Here is a 25,294-nt window from a genome sequence, read left to right as displayed (position 1 = left end):
GCACAGAGATGATGCCGGCTGCGCGAAGGCAGCGTTGGCACCACCTTCCTAACTGAATTCCCACAAACGCAAACCTGCCGTGGCCCTGAATGTTTTCTTCGGGCTCCGTGCGTGTAGATCTGCGCTTTACTCGGAAAACCTCGAAGGGCCTTCAGGGAGAAGGGAAGGCAGGCACCGGCGCGCACCGTCACAGGCCGGCGCCCCAGCCGAGCGGCCCGGGCAGGATCTTCCAGCACGAGCCCCGAGCCGCTGCAGCCGCTGGTGAGCTGTCATGAACAGCAACCCGAGCTAGGCAAGGGGAATCACTGCTGATTCAATCACGGATCATTGACGGAATCACGTCGATAACAGCCAAGAAATACCACCCGGCTCACCAGCTTCGGCCAAGCACTGTGCGGCGAGGCGCACAGCACCCTCCTCTCCTGTAAAGGGAAACTCCCAGGTCTCCCACAGAAGCGCAGACCGTCCAACACGGGGCTTCATAAGCAACGCTATCCTTCCGTTCAGACCTGACACTATAGTGGACGTGGTCCGGACACCTCTGTCGGCTTAGAAAACGCTCCTTAAGCCCCATTGCCAAATTACTCTTCCGCCCTTTTCTCCCGCCCACCAAGCACTGAGAATTAGGAGCACGCATTTCAGGCTTGAAATAGACAATTTAGTCTGGCTATACTGAACCGCGCTGCCCAAGTAACAATCTCGGCTCCTTAACAAAGCCCCAAACTCCTCTCTCCAAGAGTCTGCAAAATGGTCTCGCTCGGCCAGAGTCTCCCTCCTTCCCTCAGAGAGGGGCACAATGCACGACCTCAGCGCAAACCGCCTGCTCCTAGCTTTCCAACAATAACTGCAAAACCCCAATGTACCCCGTCCCCACTGGAGTTTCGCCACGTGCCGGGGGCGCTGGGGCAGGGGTCCGCGACTCCCGGGCCGGAGCGCGGTGGCCAGGGCCATCCTGGGAGGCGGCGCAGCCGGGGAGGCCGCGCGGCCGAGGTCCAAGTCCCGGCCGCTCGTGGGGCCCCGGCCCGGCACCGCCGCCTTCCAGCCCCCTCCCGGCCAGGTTTCGAGCGAGGTCCGGATCCCACCTGGGCGGCGGGGTGGGGCGGAAGCGGCAGCGTTCCTCACCTTGGTCCGCGGCGGCGGCTCTGGGGTCCCGGGCGGGCCCTGGGAGTTTCCCGGCCGAATGAGTCACCGAGGCGGGTCGGGAATGCTCCAGGAAACACCCGGCCTCCTCCCCTTCCTCCCGGGGCGGGGGCTCTCCCGGCTCGGCCCCTTCCTCCCAGCGCTCCTCCCTCCGCGCTCCTTCTCCAGCCCAGTCCATCCGCTCTTCCATGCCTAGCTCCCTCCCCCGACCCCGCAGTCCGGCAGTATGCCGGGCCGCGCTCCCCTCCGGCCGCAGAAAACGCTCCCCAGGGAAGAGAGCCTCCAGGGCCACCTGCCGGCTTCGGCGACCTCAGCTGTGCCTGGGACCGCAGGGGCGGGGGGGCGGGGGGGGCGCTTCCCCGTGGAAGCTGCCCGCTTTGGGCCGTAAAAAGAGCGGGGGGGGCGCACCCTGTCCCGGGGCTCCACAGGGTCAGGGCGGCGGGTGAGATGAGCTGCAGAAGGGACTTGGGGGGACACCCAGGCGGGCCGGCCTGGCGCCCCACAGCCAGGGAGGAGGTGCGCACACCTGCGCTCCGCGGGCTGGAGCCGGGTGCGACTGGGACACGCCGCCGGAACCGAGCCAGCTGGGAGAAAATGACCCGGTACGGCCCCAGCAGTGATCGCATCTCCCCTCTGAGCCGGGGCAAGGGCGTGCGCAGGCTTGTGGGAATGGCTGACAAGAAGTCCTGACGAACTAGCCCCAAAACACAATCTTGAGAGGCCAAATAAACAACACGTCTTATGGAATCGCCGAGTGGAGTGAGCTTGTCACTAACATGCTTAGGAGAAAAATTTCCCTAAACTACACTCTCCCCGCCCCCCGCCGAGTTGTAAGGGAGAGCAATAAAGATGGGCAGCGGGTACTGAAAACCACAAGAAGTTTGATTACCTCCTGGCTGTCCCCCAGATGATTCAAAAAGTTGCAGAAAATGGATCCTGACTAAACCAGAATCTATCAGTTGTCTAAATATTCCGAGACCACTTTTTCTAGAAGCTCCTGGAGGTCCCTCACACTCCTGCAAAACATGGGTTTTGAGTGACTTTCTGGTTCCCAGCCAGCCCACACATTTTCAATCAGAAATATTGCATCTCTCTGCCCAGGGCTGAGTCTCAAAGTTAGATTCCGAAGGGTTGGGTTTTTTTGTTTGTTTTTGTTTGTTTTCCTGTTTTTTTTATACTGTAGGTGAAGTGCTGAAATACAAATTCAAGGTATATTATGATAATTTTTAAATATCATAATCCCTAGAGCAATTAATAAAAAATAAGCAATTAAAAAATATCCGGGCTTCCCTGGTGGCGCAGTGGTTAAGAGTCCGCCTGCCAATGCAGGGGACACAGGTTCGAGCCCTGAGCCGGGAAGATCCCACATGCTGTGGAGCAACTAAGCCCATGCATCACAACTACTCAGCCTGCGCTCTAGAGCCCTCGAGCCACAGATACTGAAGCCCACGCGCCTAGAGCCCACCGCAAGAGAACAAGAGAAGCCACCGCAGTGGAAAGCTTGCGCTCTGTAACGAAGAGTAGCCCCCACTCGGGGCAACGAGAGAAAGCCCATGGGCAAGCAAGCAAGACCCAACACAGCCAAAAAAAAAATCCAAGAGAGGAAATAAAATGGAATGCTAAGATATAAATCTGAAGAAAGCAGCAAAGGAGGAGCAAAAAGCACACAGGACAAACAGTAATGAAAAGCAAGCTGTTAGGCTTAAATCCAACCATATTAGTAATTACATTAAATGTAAATGAACTAAACACTCCAAAGAAATTGTCACATTGGATAAAAACAAAACCTAAATATAAGGCTGTTTAAAAGAGACATACTTTAAATATAAGGACACAAAGTGGTTGAAATTTTAAAAGATGAAAAACCATCTACCATGCCTATGCCAATCCCGAGAAAGTTGGGGTGACTATATTAATATCAAAGTAGATCTCAAAGGACTTCCCTGGAGGTCCAGTGGCTAAGACTGCACTCCCAGTGCAGGGGGGCGGGTTTGATCCCTGGTCAGGGAACTAGATCCCACATGCCACAACTAAGAGTTCGCATGCCACAACTAAAGATCCCGCATGCCGCAAGGAAAATCCCGCGAGCTGCAACTGAGACACGATGCAGCCAAATAAATAAATAAATAAATATTCAAAGTAGACCTCAAGACAAGGAGTGTTACCAGAAATTAAAAGGGACATTTGGTAAACATAAATGGGTCAATTAATTCAGAAAAAAATGACAATTTTTAGTGTGTATGCAACCAAATAAGCTTTGAAATACTTTGCAAAAATTGATAGAACCAGAAGAAGAAATAGGCAAATGCACAGTCATAATTAGAGATTGAACACCTCTCTCTTAGTAATCGATAGAACAGGCAGACACCAAAATAAGTAAAGATGCAGAAAAAAGTTAAAAGCAATTGACCTATTTGCCCTTAACCCTCACAAAACAAAATACAGAATACGTTGTATTTGATGAAAGATGTTTAAAATCTTTATACTGAATCCTCAAGGTATTACTGAGAAGAATTAAATTTTTCAAATATCATGCACAAAATATAACATATGTTAGGAAGTAAAACAAGTCTCAATAGATTTCAAAGGGTTGAAATCATACAGAACTTTCTCTGATCACCACGAAATTGAACTGAAGTAACAAAAGATAACTTTTTAAATGCCCAAATATTAGAGAACTAAATAATACACATCTAAATATTCCTTTGATCAAAGAAGAAATCACAATGGAAACTGGAAAATATGTTGAACTAATGAAATAATGAAAAAATAACATCAAAATTTGTGAGATGCAGCTAAATGAATGCTCAAAGAGAAAGTTAGTACACCAAATACATATAGCAGAAAACAAGAAAAGTTTAAAATCAATTATCTAAACTTCTACCTCAAAAATGTTAGAAAAACAGAAGCAAATTAAATCCAAAGAAAGTACAAGTGAAGAAATAATAAAGATAAGAACAGAGGTCAGGGACTTCCCTGGTGGTCCAGTGGGTAAGACTCTGTTCTCCCAATGCAGGGGGGCCGGGTTCGATCCCTGGTCAAAGAACTAGAACCCACACGCATGCTGCAACTAAGAGTTCACATGCCACAGCTAAGAAGCTCGCATGCTGCTACTAAGAGTTCACGTGCCGCAACGAAGATCCCGCATGCCGCAACTAAGACCCAGTGCAGCCTAAATAAATAAATATTTTAAAAAACCCCAGAGGTTAATGAACTAGAAAACAGATGAACGAATAAGAAAATCCACCCCTTCCCCCAGGAATAAATTAGGAGTTTGGAATTAACAGATACACACTACTACATATAAAATAGATAAGCAACAAGGACTTACTGTATAGCACAGGGAACTATATTCAATATCTTACAATAACCTATAATGGAAAAAAGTCTGAAAAAGAATATATAGAGAGAGAGATAGATAGATAACTCAATCACTTTGCTGTACACCTGAAACTAACATAATATTGTAAATCAACTATATTTCAAAAAAAAGAAAAATAGAAAGAGAATCCCTCCCTCCCCACAAACACTGGCTTTTTTAAAAAAGTAATAGAATTGTTACACCCTAGCAAAATTGTTTTTAGAAAAACATAAATTACCAACAACAGAAATAAAAAGGGTGATACCAATAGTTTCTTACCAAAATAAAAGGGTATAAAAAGTATTGTATGAATAACTTCATAGCAATAAATGTACTTATTCAGAAGAAATAGATTTCCTGAAAAATATGACTTTCCAAAAATGACACAAGAAAAAAATCGAAAATCTGAATAGTCCTATATTGGTAGAAGAAAACAGTTGAATCTGTAATTTAAAACCATCCTATAAAGAAAATCTCCAAGGTTATATAGCTTCACTGGTGAATTCTATAAAACATTTAAGGAAGAAGTAATACCAATTTTACAAAGCCACAGTAATTAAAATAGCATAGTCTTGGCTAAGGATGCACAAATAAATCAATGGAACAGAATAGTAAGAAATAATCCCTGCTATAGACTGAACGTTTGTGTCTTCCCAAAATTCATATGTTGAAACCTAACCACCGATGGGTTGGTATTTAGAAGTGGGGGCTTTGGAAGGTGATTAGGTAATGAGAATAGAGCCCTCACAAATGGGACTAGAGCACATAGAAAAGAGACTCCAGAGAAAGCCTTCATCTCTTCCACTATGTGAGGTTACAGGTCCATGAAGCAGGAACTGGGCTCTCACCAGACACCAAATCTGCCAGCACCTTGCTCTTGGACTTCCCAGCCTCCAGACTCTGTGAGAAATAAATTTCTATAGTTTATAAGCCACCCAGTCTATGATATTCTGTTATAGCAGCCCAAACAGACTAAGATAAGCCCACACCCCTACAGTCAGTTGATTTTTAATAAAGATGCCAAAGTAATTCAATGGAGAAAGGGAAGTCTTTTTTTAATGGTGCTAAGTAATTGCATAACGATGTGGAAAAAACTGACCCCTTTGCCCACATCATACACAAAAATTAATTTGATACGGATCATAGACCTAAATGTGAAAGCTAAAGTTTCTAGAAGGAAACATAGAGAATAATTTCACAACCTTAGGGTAGAGGTAGGAAAAGATGTCTTAGAACAGAAAATGTATTAACCTCTTTGGTCAGTACCTTTAGAAAGAAAATGATAAATGATTTGGTCAAAAATTTTAAACTTCTCAGGCTTCCCTGGTGGCACAGTGGTTGAGAGTCCGCCTGCTGATGCAGGGGACACGGGTTCGTGCCCCGGTCCGGGAGGATCCCACATGCCACGGAGCGGCTGGGCCCATGAGCCGTGGCCGCTGAGCCTGCGTGTCCGGAGCCTGTGCTCCGCAACGGGAGAGGCTGCAGCGGTGAGAGGCCCGCGTACCTTCCCCCCCCAAAAAATTTTTAAACTTCTCATCTAAAGACAATGTTAAGAGAGTGAATGCCAGACTGGAAGACAGTCTTGGTACACAGATAACTGACAAAAGACTTGTATCCACAATATACAAAGAACCCCTACAGATCAACAATAAAGCGCCAACCCAATAAAAATAGGACAATTCAAAGAAGAAACTACTTTGGAAGTCTCTTATCAAGTTAGATATACATATATACTATGGTACAGTAATCCTACTTTTATGTATTTACCTAAGAGAAATGAAAATTATCTCTACAAAAAGACTTGTACATGAATATTCTAATGAACTTCATTCATAATAGCAAAAAACTAAAAACAACTCAAAGTATGTAATTAGGAAAGTAGATAAACAAATTGTGGTATATTCATACAATGGAACATTAGTAATAAAAAGGAAGGAATGACTGATCCAAGTAACATCACAAAATAGATGAATCTCAAAATTATCATGTAATTTTACCAGGTACAAAAGATAATATTGGTTTATGTGAGGAAGAAAGAAGAGTAGGAAGCTCCAGGCCCTCATTTCCCCACAGAAACACCAAGTAAACATCATACCGACCTAAGTAGTTTTGTGAGAACTCTAGAAACCAGTTAAGGATCTGCAGCAGCCAACTGAATGCACAACCAAGAAACAGCCGCACTCAAAACATTCCAGACGAAAATTTTGTGGCGTTTTTGATCACCCTTGCCCACCCCCACCCAGGCATACCTCAGAGGAAGTCAATTCCCAATCCCTCCCTTACGGCGGAAGGAAGTTGTCTACACTGTTCTGACTTCTCTGGGGGCTATTGGAGGGTCTGTTTTTTCTCCCCTGACTCAGAGTGCTGACACGAATGGTGGATTAGTTTGGGTATCAGATTGGAGGCTGATGATAGCAGTGTGGTGCAGGGCACCGTGGAGAGCCTCAGGGGGATTTCTGACCTGTGGGCACCTGGGGGCAAGAGACTGTGGGTGGAGGAACACAATAGAACACTCAAGGCCCTGAGAAGAAGAAGGGTGAGACTCTTAGGGACATAAGATATTTTGAAAAGCAGCTGTGTATATAGAGGAATTAGGGGGAAAAGCACACACACAGGCCCAAGGAAGATGTATACCACCTGAGAAGACCCTGAGCCCTCATGATGCACTGATTAGGGGACTGACACCTGCACAGAATAAGGCCGCAAAGACTGGGAGAGGTATCTGATTGTCAAATGCCCAGTTTTCAACAGATGCATGACCCATTCAAAGAAACAAAATAAATCTCCAGAAAATGACCCTAAAGAAAGGCTTCAAATTTACCTAACACTTTGAAACAATTGTCTTAGTGATTAAGCTTGCTAACCTAAATAGGAACACATACAGAGAACTAAAGGAAATCAGGAAATCAATATATGGACAAAATGAAAATATCTACAAGAGAGAGAAATTATAGAGATCCAGTTTCTGATCTAGCATAGCAGGAGCTTGAAAGTTGTCCCTGTGTCCTAACAAGTAAAAAACTAAATGGACCAAAAATCAACAACTCTTCTTAGATCCATTAGAGAAGTGAGGTCACAGGGCAAATTGCTGACCCATAAAATCAGAGAGACACACAAGTAGATCCAGAGAATCAGAACTCACCAAAGCAGAAACCCATGAATAGAAACTTCTGTGGGAGCTAGCATCAGGGTAAGAATCCTAAACTGAAACTGATGAATTGTTGGAGGCTCAGTGTGGAAAAGTCTGAGAGTTTAAAACTCCAGAAGCGACCATTCCTAGATGGGTGTGTTACCGAGTCCGACCTCACTCTGCTCACCACCCAACAGGCCAATACGTGCCAATAAATTGGGAGACGAGGTGTTGAGGTAAGGAATACGAGTTTATTTTGAAAGCCAGCAGACCGAGAAGAGCGTAGACTAATGTCTCAAAAAAACATCTTATCGGGGTTTGGATGCCAGTTTTTTTTTATAGAACAGAGAGGGGGAGGAGATGAAGAAGTAAAGGGAAAAATCCATAAGATTTTCAAATGTCCCGTGGAATGGCCAGCCTCGGGGAGGGGATGTGTTAGTTTCTTCTTTCTTGCAGCCATCCACAGGTGGACAGGGTCAGGATGCTTCCCTGAACAAAGGCACCTTGGGTTAACATTCAGGCAGAGGGGCAGGGTTCCCTGAGGCAGGCCATTGTGTATAGACAGTATCCTTTTAGTGAACAAAAGCAACAGGAAGCAAAGGTTAAAGTACAAGAAACAGGTCAATGTGTGGTCAGATTTAACTCCTCCCTGTTACAGGTGTGCTTGTGATTTTGTGTGTTTGATCTCCAGGAGCCTTACCAGTTACTTATAGTAAGGATTAGAGAAAAAAAATTGCCTTGTGATTACAACAGAGAGAGGGGGAAAGGAACCATTTTGAAATATGCCAGAACAGTCTGTTCTTAACAAAGCCTGCCCTCAAGAGAACTACCTCAACAAAGCGTAACTTATTGGAGCTTTATCAGAGCATAACCAACCTGAATGAAGGGAAATAATGCCGGCCCCTCTAGCCATCCTGTCCCACATAAAGGAGGGGGAGAGCTGTGAAGTTCACAGCTCAGGGGTACAGTCTCCCTAAAAGACTGAGAACTAATATTTCATGGTCTATGGAATGCTACCCATCCCTCCACACCTTACCACCACATCTGTAAATGCTTATTTACCACAGATTGTTTTAATCCAGTACAACATTTTTGTCTTTCAACAAAAATTACAAGGTATACTATGAGAAATAAAATATTGCCTGCCACATCAGTAAACACGATGTCACCGTCCTCAGCGATTGCAACCCTCCATGAGCTGGGGAAGGAAACACTGAATACCTGCCGTGTAGCAGCCATCAGACAGCAGCCACTCCCTTCCGAGGTGCATATCAACGAAATGATTTCAGTAATCCCAGAGTCTTGCATCTTCCCCTACATAGAAAAGTGATAAATTCCTTAACTTGATCTATCTCGTTTTCTTTAATTAACAATAATCTTTTGATGTTCAGACCACCTGCCCTTTGTTGCAAAACTCCTATATATTCTAGCTCCTGCCTTGCCTCATCAGAGCACTTTTCTCAGGGTTACTTGAGATGCTGCCTCCTGGACTTGAAGTCCTCAGTTAGTCCACCGAAGAAAGCATAATTCTCAACTTTTAGGCTGTGTGTGTATATATATATATACTTTTAGTCAACAACTAAAAGGCAAAAAAAAAAAAAACCAGTTTGAAGAGACTGAGCAAGCATCAGAACCAGACTCAGATATGGCAAGAATGTTGGAATTATCAGATTAGGAATTTTTTTTAAAACTATGATTAATATGCTAAGGGAACATTGTTAAAGTACTCTATTTCCTTTCCTTATTTGGTCAAAAATCATTTGACCATGTATGTGAGGGTTTATTTATGGGCTTTTTATTCTATTCCACTGGTCTGTATGTCTGTCTTTATGCCAGGACCACAGTGTTGTGATTACTGTATATCATAATTACTGTAGCTTTATAATAATTTTTTGAAATCAATTGGACCTGAAGAAATATACAGAACACTCCAATCAACAACAGCAGAATACACATTTTTCTCAAGTGAACAGGAAACATTCTCCAGGATAAACCACTTTCACCACTTCTGTTCACCATAGTACTGGAAGACCTACCCAGAGCAGTTAGGCAAGAAAAAAAAAAAAAAAAAATCCAAAGTAAAAAGGAAGAAGTGAAATTATCTGTTTGTAGATGACATGATCTTACATGTAGGAAACCTAAAGATCCCATTTTAAAAAACTGTTAGAAGTAATAAAACAATTCAGCAAAGTTGCAAGATACAACATTAACACATTAAAAAGTCAGGTGCATTTACATACACTAAAAATGAACAATCTGGAAAGGAAATTAAGAAAGCAATTCCATTTACAATAACATCGAAAAGAACAGGATACTTAGGAATAAACTAAATGAAGAAGGCAAAAGTCTTGTACACTTAAAACCACAAAACTTTGCTAAAAGAAATTAAAGAAGGAACAAATATTTGAAAAGATCTCACGTTCATGAATTGGAAGACAAGTTTTTTCAGTTTTATTGAGATATAACTGACATACAGCTCTATATAAGTTTAAGGTGTACCTCATAATGGCTTAAAATACATGCACTGCAAAATGATTACCACAGTAAGTATAGTTAATATCCATCTCTTCATATAGTTGCAAAGAAAAAAATGTCCTTGTGATAGAACTTTTAGGATCTACTCTCAAATATAGTTAACAGCAGTGTTAACAATAGTCATGCTGTACACTACATCCCCAGTACTGATTTATCTTATAACTGGAAGATTATACCTTTTGACCCCCTTCATCTAATTACTCTACATCCAAGCCTCTGCCTCTAGTAACCACAAATCTGATTTTTTTCTATGTTTTGTTTGTTTTTTGTTTTTATTTTTTTTAGATTTCACATATAAGTGAGATCATAAAATATTTTGTCTTTCTCTTTCACTTAGCATAATGACCTCAAGTTTTATCCATGTTGTTGCAAAGGGCAGGACTTCTTTCTTTTTTGTTGCTGAATAGTATTCCATTATATATATATATATTATATATGTACTATCTATATGTATATATACCAAATTTCCTTTATCCATTCAGCTGTCAGTGAATTAGGTTATTTCCATGTCTTGGCTATTGTCGATGTCTCTTTGACATAGTGATTTTGTTTCCTCTGAATGTGTACCCAAAAGCAGATTTGCTGAATAGTATGGTAGTTCTATTTTTAATTTTCTGAGGAACATCCATACTGTTTTCCGTATTGGCTGAACCAGTTTACATTCCCATGAATAGTACACCAGGGTTTCCTTTTCTCTGAGCCCTCCCCAACATTTGTTATCTCTTGTCTTTTTTTTTTTTTTAAGATGTTGGGGGTAGGAGTTTTAGTAATTTATTTATTTATTTTTGTTGTGTTGGGTCTTCGTTTCTGTGCGAGGGCTTTCTCTAGTTGTGGCAAGCGGGGGCCACTCTTCATCGCAGTGCGTGGGCCTCTCACTATCGCGGCCTCTCTTGTTACGGAGCACAGGCTCCAGACGCACAGGCTCAGTAGTTGTGCCTCATGGGCCCAGTTGTTCTGCGGCATGTGGGATCCTCCCAGACCAGGGCTCGAACCCGTGTCCCCTGCATTAGCAGGCAGATTCTCAACCACTGCACCACCAGTCTCTGGATCTTTTTGTTGCTAGCCATTCTAACAGGTGTGAGGTGATATCTAATTGTGGTTTTGATTTGCGTTTCCCTGATGATTAGTGATGTTGAGCACCTTTTCAAGTACACATTGGCCACTTGAATATTGTCTTTGGAAAAAGGTCTGGAAGACAATATTCTTAAGATGTCAATACTATCCAAAATGATCTGTAGATTCATGCAATCCTTATCAAAAACCCAATGGTGTTTTTTGCAGAAATGCAAAAATCCATCCTAAAATTAATATGAAATTTCAAGAGACCCTAAATAGCCAAAAAATCCTGAAAAAGCAGAACAAAACCAGAAGACTCAAACTTCCTGGTTCAAAACATTACAAAGCTTACAGTAATCACATCAGTGTGTTACTGGCATAAAGACAGACAGACAGACCAATGGGATAGAGTAGCAATCCCATAAATAAACCCTTACATATATGGTCAAATGATTTTTAACAAAATTGCAAGACCACTCAATGTGGAAAGGACAGTCTTTTCAACAAATGGTGTTGGAAAAACTGGATATCCACATGCAAAAGAGTGAAGTTGGACCATCACCTTAACCCATACACAAAAATTTACTCAAAATAGATCAAAGACCTAAATGTAAGAAAAAATACTATAAAACTTCTGGAAGAAAACATAAGAGAGAACTTCATGACATTGGATTTGGCAATGATTTCTTGGCTATGACACCAAAAACACAGGCAACAAAAAGAGAAAAAAAAGATAAATTGGACTGACATCAAATTTTGAAACTTTTTTGCACTACAGGGCACAATCAACATAGTGAAAAGGAAACCCTTGGACTGGGAGAAAATATTTCTAAATCATATATCTAATAAGGGGTTAATACCCAAAATACATAAAGAACTTGCACAGCTCAACAACAAACAGCCCAGTTCAAAAATGGGCAAAGGACTCAAATAAATATTTCTCCAAAGAAAATAACAAATGGCTAATAAGCACATTAAAAGATGCTCAACATCAGTAATCACTAGGAAAATACTAATCAAAACTACAGTGAGTGTATAGCTGATTCACTTTGTTATAAAGCAGAAAATAACACACCATTGTAAAGCAATTATACTCCAATAAAGATGATAAAAAAAACTACAACAAGATACTACCTCACATCAATTAGGATGGCTATTAATTAAAATTAATTTAAAAAACAGAAAATAACAAGTGCTGCTGAGGATGTGGAGAAATTAAAACCCTTGTGCCCTATAGGCGGGAATGTAAAATGATGCACGTGCTGTGGAAAACAGTACAGTGATGCCACAAAAGATGAAAAATAGAATCAACATATGATGTAGCAATTCCACTTTTGGGTATATGCCAAAAAGACTTGAAAACAGGGTCTCAAAGAAATATTTGTACACCCATGTTCATAATAGCATTGTTCACTATAGCCAAATGATGAAAGTAACCCAAGTGGCCATTGACAGATGAATGGCTAAACAAAATGTGGTATATCTATACAATGGAATATTATTCAGCCTTAAAAGAGGAATGAAATTCTGACACATGCTACAACATGGATGAACCTTGAGAACATTATGCTAAGTGAAATAAATCAGTCATAAAAGGACAAATACTATATGATTCCACTTCTATGTAGTACCTAGAATAGTCAAACACATAGAGATAGAAAGTAGAGGGTGGTTGCCAGGGGCTGTGAGGAGGGGGAAATGGGGAGTTATTATTTAATGGGTACAGAGTTTTAGTTTTGCAGATGAAAAGAGTTCTGTAGATGGACTATGATGATGGCTGCATAACAATATGAATGTACCACTGAACTGCAGACTTAAAAATGGTTAAGATGGTAAGTTTTATGTTATATGTATTTTATTACAATTTATTTATTTATTTATTTTTGCAGTATGCAGGCCTCTCACTGTTGTGGCCTCTCCCGTTGCAGAGCACAGGCTCCGGACGCGCAGGCTCAGTGGCCATGGCTCACGGGCCCAGCCGCTCCGCAGCACTTGGGATCCTCCCGGACCGGGGCACAAACCCGTGTCCCCTGCATCGGCAGGCGGATTCTCAACCACTGCGCCACCAGGGAAGCCCCCACAGGTATTTTTGATGTTTGTTGGGGGGAAGGTGAGCTCCACGTTCTCTCACTCCACAGTCTCAACTCCCTCCTCCAGCTGATAAAATTTTTGAGAATCCCCTCTAGCTGATGTATCATTTCTCTCTTGCTGCTTTCAGGATTCTCTTTTTGTCCTTGGTTTTCAACAATTGGATAATAATGTGTATCTGTGTGCGTCTCTTGGTGTTTATCCTTCGTGGATTCATTGAGCTTCTTGAAGGTGTAGGTTTTTTTTTTTTTTTTTATCAAATTTGGGAAGCTTTTGGCCATTGTTTCTTCAAATATTATTTCTGCCCCTTTGTCTCATTTCTCTTGCTGGGAGTTCCATTATCTGCATATCGATACACTTGGTGGTATCCCACAGGTCTCCTAGGCTTTTGCATTTTTCTTCTTTCTACTCACAGTGGGTGATTTATATCCATCTACCTTCAATTTTGCTTATCCTTTCTTCTGGGTGCTCAAATAGCTATGAAATCTTCTAGTGAAGTGTTCAATTCAGTTATTGTATTTTTCAGGAAAAAGAAATTTGGAAGGGCCATTAGATTACAGTTTATTATAAAAGGATATACAGGAAATCCAGATGGAATAGATGCATAGGGCAAGGTATGGGGAAAGGGCACAGAGCTTCCATACCCTCTCTGAGCATGCTACTCTCCCTGAATCTCCATGTGTTCACCAATCCAGAAGCTCTCCAACCCTCTTCTTTTGGGTTTTTATGGTGGCTTCATCACAGTAGGCACAATTGCTTCTATACAAGACACTTTTAAAAAATAATTAATTAATTAAATTTTGGCTGCATTGGGTCTTTGTTGCTGTACGTGGGCTTTCTAGTTGCGGTGAGCAGGGGCTACTCTTCGTCACAGTGCTCGGAGTTCTTATTGCAGTGGCTTCTCTCGTTGCGGAGCATGGGCTCTAGGCGCACAGGCTTCAGTAGTTGTGGCACACAGGCTCAGTAGTTGTGGCACGCAGGCTTAGTTGCTCCGCGGCATGTGGGATCTTCCCGGACCAGGGCTCGAACTCGTGTCACCTGCATTGGCAGGCAGATTCTTAACCACTGCGCCACCAGGGAAGTCCACAAGACACTTTGAATGCCTTAATTTCTCAAGAAATACTTTCTTCAGCTTTTCTTCCCAGGATTTAGGTCCTCTATGGTATGCCTCAGTTGTAATCTTTTGCCCCAGGTAGCTGTGTGTTGCTTTTTGTCTTACAATGTTTTTGAGGAATTCCTGCTTCTTTTCTTCCCTGAGTAACTCTTTTCGAAATTAAGTAAAACAAAGGCAATTATCATATGTTGGTCCTTCAGGTAGCTGCAGATGTCTGGAAGAGGCAAACACAATTCTTTGTAAATAAGTTGTGCTCCCTCTGAAGCCAGGGACCACCAGGGTCCTGCACTGGGAACGTTAGCTTCTGTCTTCAAGGTCACCAGCAAGTTGAGTAGGGAATGGGACAAGGGCAAATAAAAATGTACAAAGCTTTCCCATCATTTTAATTTGGCTTTATCTTGATTCAGTACTTGCTTGGTTGCTGTTAACCTTCAACTATTCCAGGGTTCTGACAAAGTTGATTCTTAGAATTTTTGCTTGTTTTCTTATGTTTTTGTTGGGGTAGGGCCCTTTGAGCTGCCTATTCCAGTTTTGTTCCCAGAATTATTTTTTAAAACAACAAGAACCAAAATCAAAACAAAATAAAAAGTAAAGTGTGGTGGTGCTCATTTTTCTCTCTGGCTTTTATTGTGGTAGAAACTGCTAATGGCCATCGATACCTGCTTCACCTCTTTTCTGGTTAGTGTATGGATCACCTCCAGGATTAGCTGTGTGCATGTGTCCCTGGCCTGCTTATAGTTAGGTGTAGTTAGATACAAAGTTCTGGCCAATGTGACTTAAGCAGAAGTGGGTGTGCAGCTTCTGGAAGGTGTCTTTAAAGGGCTTGATATGCCAGCCTCCAGCACTTTCTTTCTCCTGCTGACTGATAAAATAACCCTCATGAAATATGAAATGAACCCTGGGGGTAGAGGGCCAAAAAGATAGAAAGAATCCTACAACTTTGTTGACTGAAAAAAAAAAACACAACCTAAAAGTTGAGAATCATGTTTTATTTGGGGCATTACTGAGGACTTACACTTGGGACACAGCCTCTCAGATGCTCTGAGGGACTGTTCTGAAGAGGTAAGAGAGGAGCCAGGATATATAGGAGTTTTTGCAAAAACAAAAACAAGTAGTTGAACATCAAAAGATTACTGCTGGGGACTTCCCTGGTGGCGCAGTGGTTAAGAATCTGCTTGCCAATCCAGAGGACACGGGTTCAAGCCCTGGTCTGGGAAGATTCCACATGCCGCGGAGCAACTAAGCCTGTGAGCCGCAACTACTGAAGCCTGCGCGCCTAGAGCCCATGCTCCGCAATATGAGAAGCCACCGCAATGAGAGGCCCGTGCACCGCAACAAAGACCCAACACAGCCAAACATAAATAAATAAATTAGTAATAATAATAAAAAAGATTACTGGGACTTCCCTAATGGCCCAGTGGTTAAGTCTCTGTGCTTCCACTGCAGGGGACATGGGTTCGATCCCTGGCTGGGGAAGTTCCCCATGCTACGGTGCAGCCAACAACAACAACAGAACAAGATTACTGCTAATTATAAAGAAAACCAGACATCATCAAGTTGATGAATGTAGCACTTTTCTATGTATGGGAAGATGCAAGAGTCTGAGCTCACTGAAATCATCCCTTTTGTATGCACCTTATCTACTATCTTCTTCTTTCCCATCCTGAAATCCCTCAGGATGTGCCGTTGGAAGCAGCTGCAGTGGCTGATGGCCCAAAACATACTTCGTTTACTGAAATGGCAGGCGACACTCTTTGTCCACAACTTTGTCACCAAGATGTTCCATACCTGAGCTGTACTAATTTCAGTGGTCTTTTGTTTTTCATTTTTGCAAGAGAGAGAAACAAACTTCTAATTTCTTTTTTTTTGAATTTTATTTTATTTATTTTTTTATACAGCAGGTTCTTATTAGTCGTGAATTTTATACACATCAGTGTATACATGTCAATCCTAATCAATTCATCCCACCACCACCACCCCCACCACCACCGCTTTCCCCCCTTGGTTTCCATACGTTTGTTCTCTACATCTGTGTCTCAACTTCTGCCCTGCAAACCGGTTCATCTGTACCATTTTTCTAGGTTCCACATACATGCGTTAATACACGATATTTCAAACTTCTAATTTCTATATGTCCTTGGTATTTTGAGGTTTCTATCATTTCTGTTGAATCTAATCCTGATACATTCCTCATTCTACACAGGAGAAAGTCCACACAACTTAGTCTGAATGTGGCAGAAATCTTCAGGGTTATGGATTGTTTTACTCCAGTATATTTTCTAACTTATTATTGGTATATAGGAAAGCATTCTTACTAGTTTCAGAGCATTGTTCTCTCATTTTGAGGGGAGAGAGTTCTAGAAAGACAATTCGATTATCTTCAGATGATGATAATTTTGTCTCATTTCCAATATTAATTCTTTTTTTCTTATTTCATTAAGCAGAACCTTAATAATTTCTTAGCTGATCCCACCATTTCACAATGACAGGATCTCAGTAGCTGTATTTGTACATTCTGACCTCATATTTCTCGCCACCTTATCTCACATTTATGAAACCTGGGTGGACACCTGACACAAGTTGTGTTCTCTTTCCTGTGTGTTCCTGAGGGATGACAACAGAGGTTCTTAAGGGAGACTTGGTGGGTGAGGCAGCAGTTATCTGTAGTTTACACGTGTCATATGTCGGACAGTTAACTCGAAGCAGTGGCAGGGCCTCCAATCACTGCCTTTCCCTGGATCCTCTGACGCATATAGCAGTTCGTATGTTTAGCTTCCTGAAGAAGGGCCCTAGGTTTGCAGGACAACCACACTGCCAAGTCAGAGGCAACAGAAATAGACATGGCTCTTAGTCTATCCAAAATGGGGTTTCTGGCACATGCTTGTGGAAACACAAGTTCTCCAGCTTGTTCTTTCCCTCACTTCATATCCATCTTCTCCTGCCCACTGGCCCTGTGGACAGCACAACCCAGCATCAGATGCAGACACAGCCTTATGGAGACTGAGAAGCCAGCTCCCACAACTGTGTAAGGTCAAATCTTTATAGAAAAATCCCTGTGACAAGTCCATATGTGATTATCCATATTTACACAAATAACATGTATATTAGTGGTTCTGCTTCTTGGATTGAATCTTGACTGTTACGCGATTTGTTACTTAGGGAGGAATGCTGCTGTAACAAAACCCTAAAACGTGGGTGTGACTTTAAAACCAGGGTTTCAGCTGAGTGTTCATGATAGCTTCAAGTGCCTGGAACACAGTGTTTTTGCAGACAAGGACTTTGAGGAAGTTGCTGGAGAGGGCTTAGAGTAAAGGGAGAAAAATATCATTGAAAACTGAAGGAGAAAATTTAACAATGCTGTTGCCTGCAGTTTTATGGAGAGAAGAAAATATATCTAATGAAGTGAGTAATTTAGCTAATGAGGTTTTCAAGCAAAGTACTGCAGATGCTGTCTGGTTTCTTCTTGACAGTTTTAGTAAAATGTGAGAGGAGAGTGATAACTTAGAAAAGATTTTTAAATAAAAAGGAGCCTGGGGACTCCCCTGGTGGTCCACTGGTAAAGAATCCGCCTTCCAATGCAGGAGACGAGGGTCCGCTCCCTGGTTGGGGAACTAAGATCCCACATGCCACGGGGCCAAAAAAAAGCAGCAGAAAAAGACTTAAAAAAAAAAGGAGCCTGAATTAATGGTTTGAAGATGTTCAGTTTCTCCATGTGGCAAATGATGCTAAAATTAAAAAATGGCTGCTGTGCCAATATCAAATATAATTCACTGCCAAGACAGCGTGGTCTGAAGATAAGGGGGAGGGTGCGACTATAAAATACTGTCTTAAGACTTCAGAAAACTCAAAAGTTGTGCCCCAGCTTATCCTCAGTCACATAGAGGACTAGATCGAGGGTGTGCCTCATAGACACTTTGAGACCATAGCTTCTCTAGTAAGTTTAAGGAGGCTACTCTTCAGGAGGAATCCAAGGAAGAGAAGGGTTTACAGTTGACCCTGGAACAATGCAGAGGTTAGGGCACTGCCCCTCCACACAGTTGAAAATCCAAGTATAACTTAGAGTCAGCTCTCTGTATCCATGGTTCCACATCCACAGATTCAACCAACTTTGGATCACATAGTAGTACTGCAGTGCTGTTACTGAGCATAGAAGCCAACACTATGGCACTGGCTTCTAAGAAAATAAAGAGCTTTTCTGTGAGGTCCACCAGCAAGGAGACAGGAGTCATGGCTCAAATCTGTCTCCCTCTTCTGGGGTTCAATTAAACTTTCATGAGTTAGGGGAAGAGGGTTGGTATGTGGAAATACTGGTGGGGCAGGATTCCATTAGAGGGCTTTGGAACTTTGGAACATTTATGGTAAAGTGTGGTAAAGGGGTTTCAGCACTGGATCCTCCTGGATAACAGACCCTTCACTTCTGAAAGGGCTCTAGTGTTGAGGTTCTGGTCGTGTCCCTGTTTTTTGGTTCCATGGGGGTGAAGGGTAAACTTTGGTTCTGGGTGTTATTTGAAGTCAAAATTTCTCCTCTGCAAATGCTTCAGCTGCATGATGGCAGTTTTGTCCTGTTGTCTCCGAAAAACAACTCAGTATCTTATTAGATAAAGGATGGGGTCAGTTTGAGCTGGTTCTGCAGTTATAAACCCCACCTTTTTGTTGTTCATTCTTCAGTCTTGAAGGATAGGGTGTGATGACAGCTCTAGTTGCTTCCTTCTGGTAAGGGGTACAGGTTTGGGTTTGAAGAATGAAATTGTTTTGCATTTAATTATAAATATTCATGAGTTCCAGGATGAGGCCAATGCTTTGGGTTTGGGCCTGTACGTTGAATGAGCATCATATGGGTTGGGGTAGGGGGTTTAAGGATAGGAGGCACACATCAGATACAGAGCTTGACAAGAAGGAATATACATCCTAGTAAGCACAAAACAATGACACCTGGTTTAAATAATCCCTTAAATATAGACCTTATTTCTGATGGGACCCACAAAAAGATATTTCCTAAGAGGTCAGATCCAGGTTCTTGCGATGACATTTGTTGGAGCCTAGTTGCCTGTTGTCTGATTTTACCTGAGTGGGTTTTAACTTTTGAGGTATTAATATATACACAACAGGAGCTGTTGACCACTACACATATGCTTCCTTGTTCTGCTAAAATATAATCTAAAGCAATTCTATCATCTAGTACTGTTCTGACTAAAGCATCTAGAGCCCTTTGCTGGAAGGCTTACAAAGACAGAACCTAAAAAATTTCATAAGTTGTTTACCAAGAATTGGGATTGGAGTTAGCAAGGAGTAAGGCTTGTTAAGCAAGGATTGGTTAGGGTCCAAAATGGTTTCATAGTTTTCCGCACGGTTTCACATCTCATCAGAACAAAGAATATCAAACGTGGCAGGGGTACACTTTTTCAAGGTTTCAAAAAGACAAATCAGCATGTACAGTCAGTATGGCCTTGGAACCTGGCAAGGGAGGCTTATCATTGGAGTACTAGCTTTGGCATCCCAGGAAGGGAGGCATTTAACTCTATCTTCAAAACAGTCATTCTTTACTCTGGACAACCCACCCTTTTCTTTAATGATTAAAACAGATGTGCAGTGGATGTTTGATACATCACCAACCAGGCTGTTCTAGTTAGCATAAAATTCAAATTAAACCATGTATAAGTCAGAATGATTTCCCCATTTCAACATGGTGACAACTTCTTCCATTGTTTCTCCCTTTTGATCACAAATCTTTTGATAGAAAGCACTGATGATCAAAATATTTGTCCCTTGACTCGAGGGTACTTGCTGCCTGCCCTGAGTCCATAATGTCCCTCAGTGCTAGGCCTCTTTTTTTTTTTTGCCGTACGCGGGCCTCTCACTGTTGTGGCCTCTCCCGTTGCGGAGCACAGGCTCCGGACGCGCAGGCTCAGCGGCCACGGCTCACGGGCCCAGCCGCTCTGCGGCATGTGGGATCTTCCCGGACGTGGGCACGAACCCGAATCCCCTGCATCGGCAGGCGGACTCTCAACCACTGTGCCACCAGGGAAGCCCCTAGGCCTCTTTTTTATTTATAGATAGATAGATAGAAAACTAATTGGGGGAAACTAATTGGACATAGTGAACAAGCACAGAGGTTTATACTAATAGGGAAACATTATATATTTTCTCAATTATCTAATTGTCACACAAACATTGTACATGTACTTTTAGCAGTAGACATAAAACAAGTGGCAATACATGTCATGAGTAGTTATGCTCTGTGACAACTTCACTAAAGAATTTTGTTTCCATCCTGAACACTGGGGAAAAAGTATACTTAGAATAATAACTTTCAATTTTGATAGGGAGACAAACATTTGGTAAACAGTTCAATTGAACTGGTAGGATGGGTCTTACAGGCCTGGTCTGCATTCTTGGGTCAACTGTCTACCAATGCTGTTGTCTTCTTCTCATCCTGGTGTGGGTGTCATTTCTCCTCTGTTTGAGCATTGTTTTAAGGTGAGTTTGAGGTCAGTAGTCCTCTCTATTCATCAGTCTGGGGCAGAGGCCCTTTTTTTTTTTAATAAACACCATTCATTCACTACATTACTTTTATTTATTAAAAAATACATTTATTTATTTTATTTTATTTTATTATTTTTTTGGCTGTGTCGGGTCTTAGTTGCGGCATGTGGGGTCTTCATTGAGGAACGCGGGATCTTTCATTGAGGCACGGGCTCGTCATTGTGGCACGTGAGCTTCTCTCTAGCTGTGGCATGCGGATTTTCTCTCTCTAGTTGTGGTGCGTGGGCTCCAGAGTGTGTGGGCTCTGTAGTTGTGGCGTGCAGGCTTAGTTGCCCCGCAGCATGTGGGATCTTAGCTCCCGAACCATGTATCGAACCTGAGTCCTCTGCCTTGGAAGGCAGATTCTTTACCACTGGACCACCAGGGAAGTCTCCAGAGGCCCTTTTTAAGTGGGAAATTTGAATTCAAGAGTTATTTCCCTTCAGTTTCGCTGTGCATGAGATACCTGATAAGGGTCCTTCCATCTAAGTTGGAGACAGTCCTTTAAGTGGTGTCTTTTCCAGTATGCATAATCTCGTGGTTGTAGGTCATGGGGCATCTGACCTTCATTCAAGTATAGATTAATATGATAAGCTTCAGAAACAAACTTAGAATGTCCTTTTAATAATTCAATTAAACTTTACCATGATGTAACATACCATCAAGGAACCATCTAGGAAGTGAGTCTTAGGCAGTATATACTGAACCTCAAAGACCATTAACAACAGCACCAGAACTTAATATCCATTGAAACCATAAACTTTTCTCTCTAAAATTACCCTAATTTCTTACCAAATATAGCCAAATTAAGGCTAATTTGTTTGTAAAATAATTCTGATTGCAATAAACTTGTCCTGATTATTTACATAAGTGTAATTTATCATATGGGCTCTTTTGAATTGGCTTTGCTGGAACTTTTCATAAGGAATCTCAAACTGAACTTAAAAAATTGTTTTTATTGGAGTATAGTTGATTTAAAATGTTGTGTTAATTTCTGCAAAGTGAATCAGTTATACATATATTCACTCTTTTAAAAATTCTTTTCCAAGGGACTTCCCTGGTGGTTAAGACTCCACGCTCCCTATGCAGGGGACCCGGGTTCGATCCCTGGTCAGGGAACTAGATCCCGCATGCTGCAATTAAGATCCCGCATGCCGCAACGAAGATCCCACATGCCGAAACTAAGACCTGGAGCAGCCAAATAAATAAATAAATAAATAATTTATTTATTTGCGGTACGCGTTCCTCTCACTGTTGTGGTCTCTCCTGTTGCGGAGCGCAGTCTCCGGACGCACAGGCTCAGCGGCCATGGCTCACTGGCCCAGCCGCTCCGTGGCATGCGGGATCTTCCTGGACTGGGGCACGAACCCATGTCCCCTGCATCGGCAGGTGGACTCTCAACCACTGCACCACTAGGGAAGCCCTAAATAAATATATTTTAAAAAATCTTTTCCCATATAGGTCATTACAGAGCATTGAGAAGAGTTCCCTGTGCTATACAGTAGGTCCTTATTAGTTATCTATTTTATATATCATAGTGTGTATATGTCAATCCCAGTCTCCGAATTTATCCCTCCCTCCCCGCTTTCCCGCTTGGTAACCAAAAGTTTGTTTTCTGTGTCTGTGACTCTATTTTTGTTTTGTAAATAAGTTCATTTTAACCATTCTTTTAGATTCCACATATAAGCAATATCATATATTTGTCTTTGTCTGACTTACTTCACTCAGTATGACAATCTCTAGGTCCATCCATGTTGCTGCAAATGACATTATTTCATTCTTTTTATGGCTGAGTGTTATTCCATTGCATATATGTACCATATCTTCTTTATCCATTCCTTTGTTGATGGACATTTAGGTTGCTTCCATGCCCTGGCTATTGTAAATAGTGCTGCTATGAACACTGGAGTGCATATATCTTTTTTTAAAATAACTTTATTTATTTATTTTAGTTTTGGCTGCATTGGGTCTTCGTTGTTGGGTCTTCATTGCTGCGCGCGGGCTTTCTCTATTTGCGGTGAGCAGGTGCTACTCTTCGATGTGGTGCGTAGGCTTCTCATTGCAGTGGCTTCTCTTGTTGCAGAGCTCTGGCTTTAGGTGCGCAGGCTTCAGTAGTTGTGGCACGCGGGCTCAGTAGTTGTGGCTTGTGGGCTCTAGAGCTCAGGCTCAGTAGTTGTGGTGCACGGGCTTAGTTGCTCCACAGCATGTGGGATCTTCCTGGACCAGGGCTCGAACCCATGTCCCCTACACTGGCAGGCAGATTCTTAACTACTGCACCACCAGGGAAGCCCACATATATCTTTTTGAATTATGGTTTTCTCAGGGTATATGCCCAGGAGTGGGATTGCCAGATCATATGGTAGCTCTATTTTTAGTTTTTAAGGAACCTGCATACTGTTCTCCATAATGGTTGTACCAATTTACATTTCCACCAACAGTGTAGGAGAGTTCCCTCAAATTGAACTTTTAAAAGGCCTCTCAGGGCCAGGAAAGTGATACCAAGGGCTTGCTATCAGATTCTGCTTGCATAGCTATAGATTTGCGTGAATTCCTCTCTTCTCAAGGTCCCCTAAAGATCTTGAGATTCTTGCACCTCTCAGGAGATGGCTTTCCTTATTCACCTGATAAGGCTGCTGGGAACCTAAGAGTTTCCAATTTCTGGAGGAATCAGCTAGAGAGAAAAGATAAATGTTTTAGTTGTGCTCACACAGGTATAATTCACCAGGTTGCTATAAGTCATACCTAGTGTAAGGGGAAAGTTTACTTATATTTGGCAAACCGATTAAAAAAAGCTAGTAATATTTCAGACCAAAACCCCTCATAAGAATTATAGCCATATTCATCGGTTCACTCAGTCCTATGTAACTAATCCTTGATCTTGAGCGTTTATTAACAGTTTTATGAAGAATCAGGATTTCCATTAGAATGTTTAAATTTCTTATCCAGTTCAGGAGTATGACCTGAAAGTTATCAGAAACCTGTACTTGTCAAAAAAGTCCTTTCTATGGTCTTCCTATAGCTGAGACATTTTTTTTTGCAAAAGCATCAGAATGAAACAATAACTGTCTATGGATGACAAAAGATTTTAAAAAGCATGGTTAAATACCTGATTACAATGCAACTGACAAGGAAATTTGGTTATTTTTGTGACATACAATATTAAAATAATGTAACATTTTATATGAGGACATATTCAAATCTTGTAAATTTCACATAATTTCTAGAACATTTATATTAATGACATTTATGGATACAAAACAACCTAAGAAGGTTTATCACCACTCTTTTGACAATGCGTCCCATGTAATTTAACATACCAAATAAACCTAATTAGTTTAACATCTCTCTTGCGTTATGCGGGCCTCTCACTGTTGTGGCCTCTCCCATTGCGGAGCACAGGCTCCGGAGGCGCAGGCTCAGCAGCCATGGCTCATGGGCCTAGCCGCTCTGTGGCATGTGGGATCTTCCCGGACCGGGGCACGAACCCGTGTCCCCTGCATCGGCAGGCAGACTCTCAACCACTGCGCCACCAGGGAAGCCCCTAACATCTCTCTTGATAAAGAGAGAAAACAAATCTCTTGTGGTGCTCCAGAGGCCCTCTGGAAAACGTCAAATTTAGCTAGAGGTCACATGAACTTCATTTAGAATTTGATCTTTGGGAAGTTTGTCAGAAATATCAAAAAGCTTTTAAAACACTTGGTCAAATAGGATCATAGGTCAGTGTGAATCAATACTTATGCACTTAAACAAGTGACAAAAAAAGATTTCAAAAGAAAATACAGAGAGTTACAACAGATTACTTAAAAGGTAAAGAAACTTTACAATCTGTTATCAAAAGCAGATTAATATTCCAAGGAAACTTTGTCCTCTCAACAGAGAGAGAAAACCAATTCGAATTTTGCACCAGCTTACTTTTAATATTAAAATTCATTCACTCATTTACATTCATTTTAATCTTAGCCAGTCCTGACCATGCACAAAACTCTTCCCAGGGTTCCTTTACCACAAACCTTCCACAACTTTCTGTATTCTTATTTTCTCTCCTGTTTAGAAATAACCAGCTTCAGAACAAAATCACTTTCTTTTTCCTTTACCAAAAACCTCTCCACTCTTCATACCTTCTCTTAACCAACAACATATCTTACTTTACATGTACGATCTTTTTAAAAATCTTAATTGCTAGAAACATGCCACTTCATAGCACAATTTCTCAATAAAGCACAAAATATATTTATTAATAGTCTCAAACATATTTATTCTCTCTGTAATAAGAGGTCAAAATGGTAAACATAGACTCTTTAGCAATTATTATTTCAGTATTTTATCTTATTTAAAAATCATCCAGACA

At 41.8% G+C, this 25,294-nt stretch overlaps 1 protein-coding gene across 1 annotated transcript in view; it reads right to left on the bottom strand.

The window, feature by feature from the left end:
- CYFIP1 (cytoplasmic FMR1 interacting protein 1) overlaps nt 1–1,183 on the bottom strand; it is a 94,414-nt gene extending 93,231 nt beyond the window's left edge. The window contains exon 1 of the mRNA XM_065880313.1: nt 1,123–1,183. The gene's annotated coding sequence lies outside the window, so the exon portion shown is untranslated. The remainder of the gene's footprint in view (nt 1–1,122) is intronic.
- Between the last annotated feature and the right edge of the window lie 24,111 nt (nt 1,184–25,294).

This window comes from Phocoena phocoena, chromosome 7, assembly GCF_963924675.1.
Source record: "Phocoena phocoena chromosome 7, mPhoPho1.1, whole genome shotgun sequence".
In the NCBI taxonomy this organism is placed as follows: Eukaryota; Metazoa; Chordata; class Mammalia; order Artiodactyla; family Phocoenidae; genus Phocoena; species Phocoena phocoena.
The sequence above is the reverse complement of the archived record's forward strand: the minus strand, read 5'-3'. Positions and strand labels throughout refer to the sequence as shown.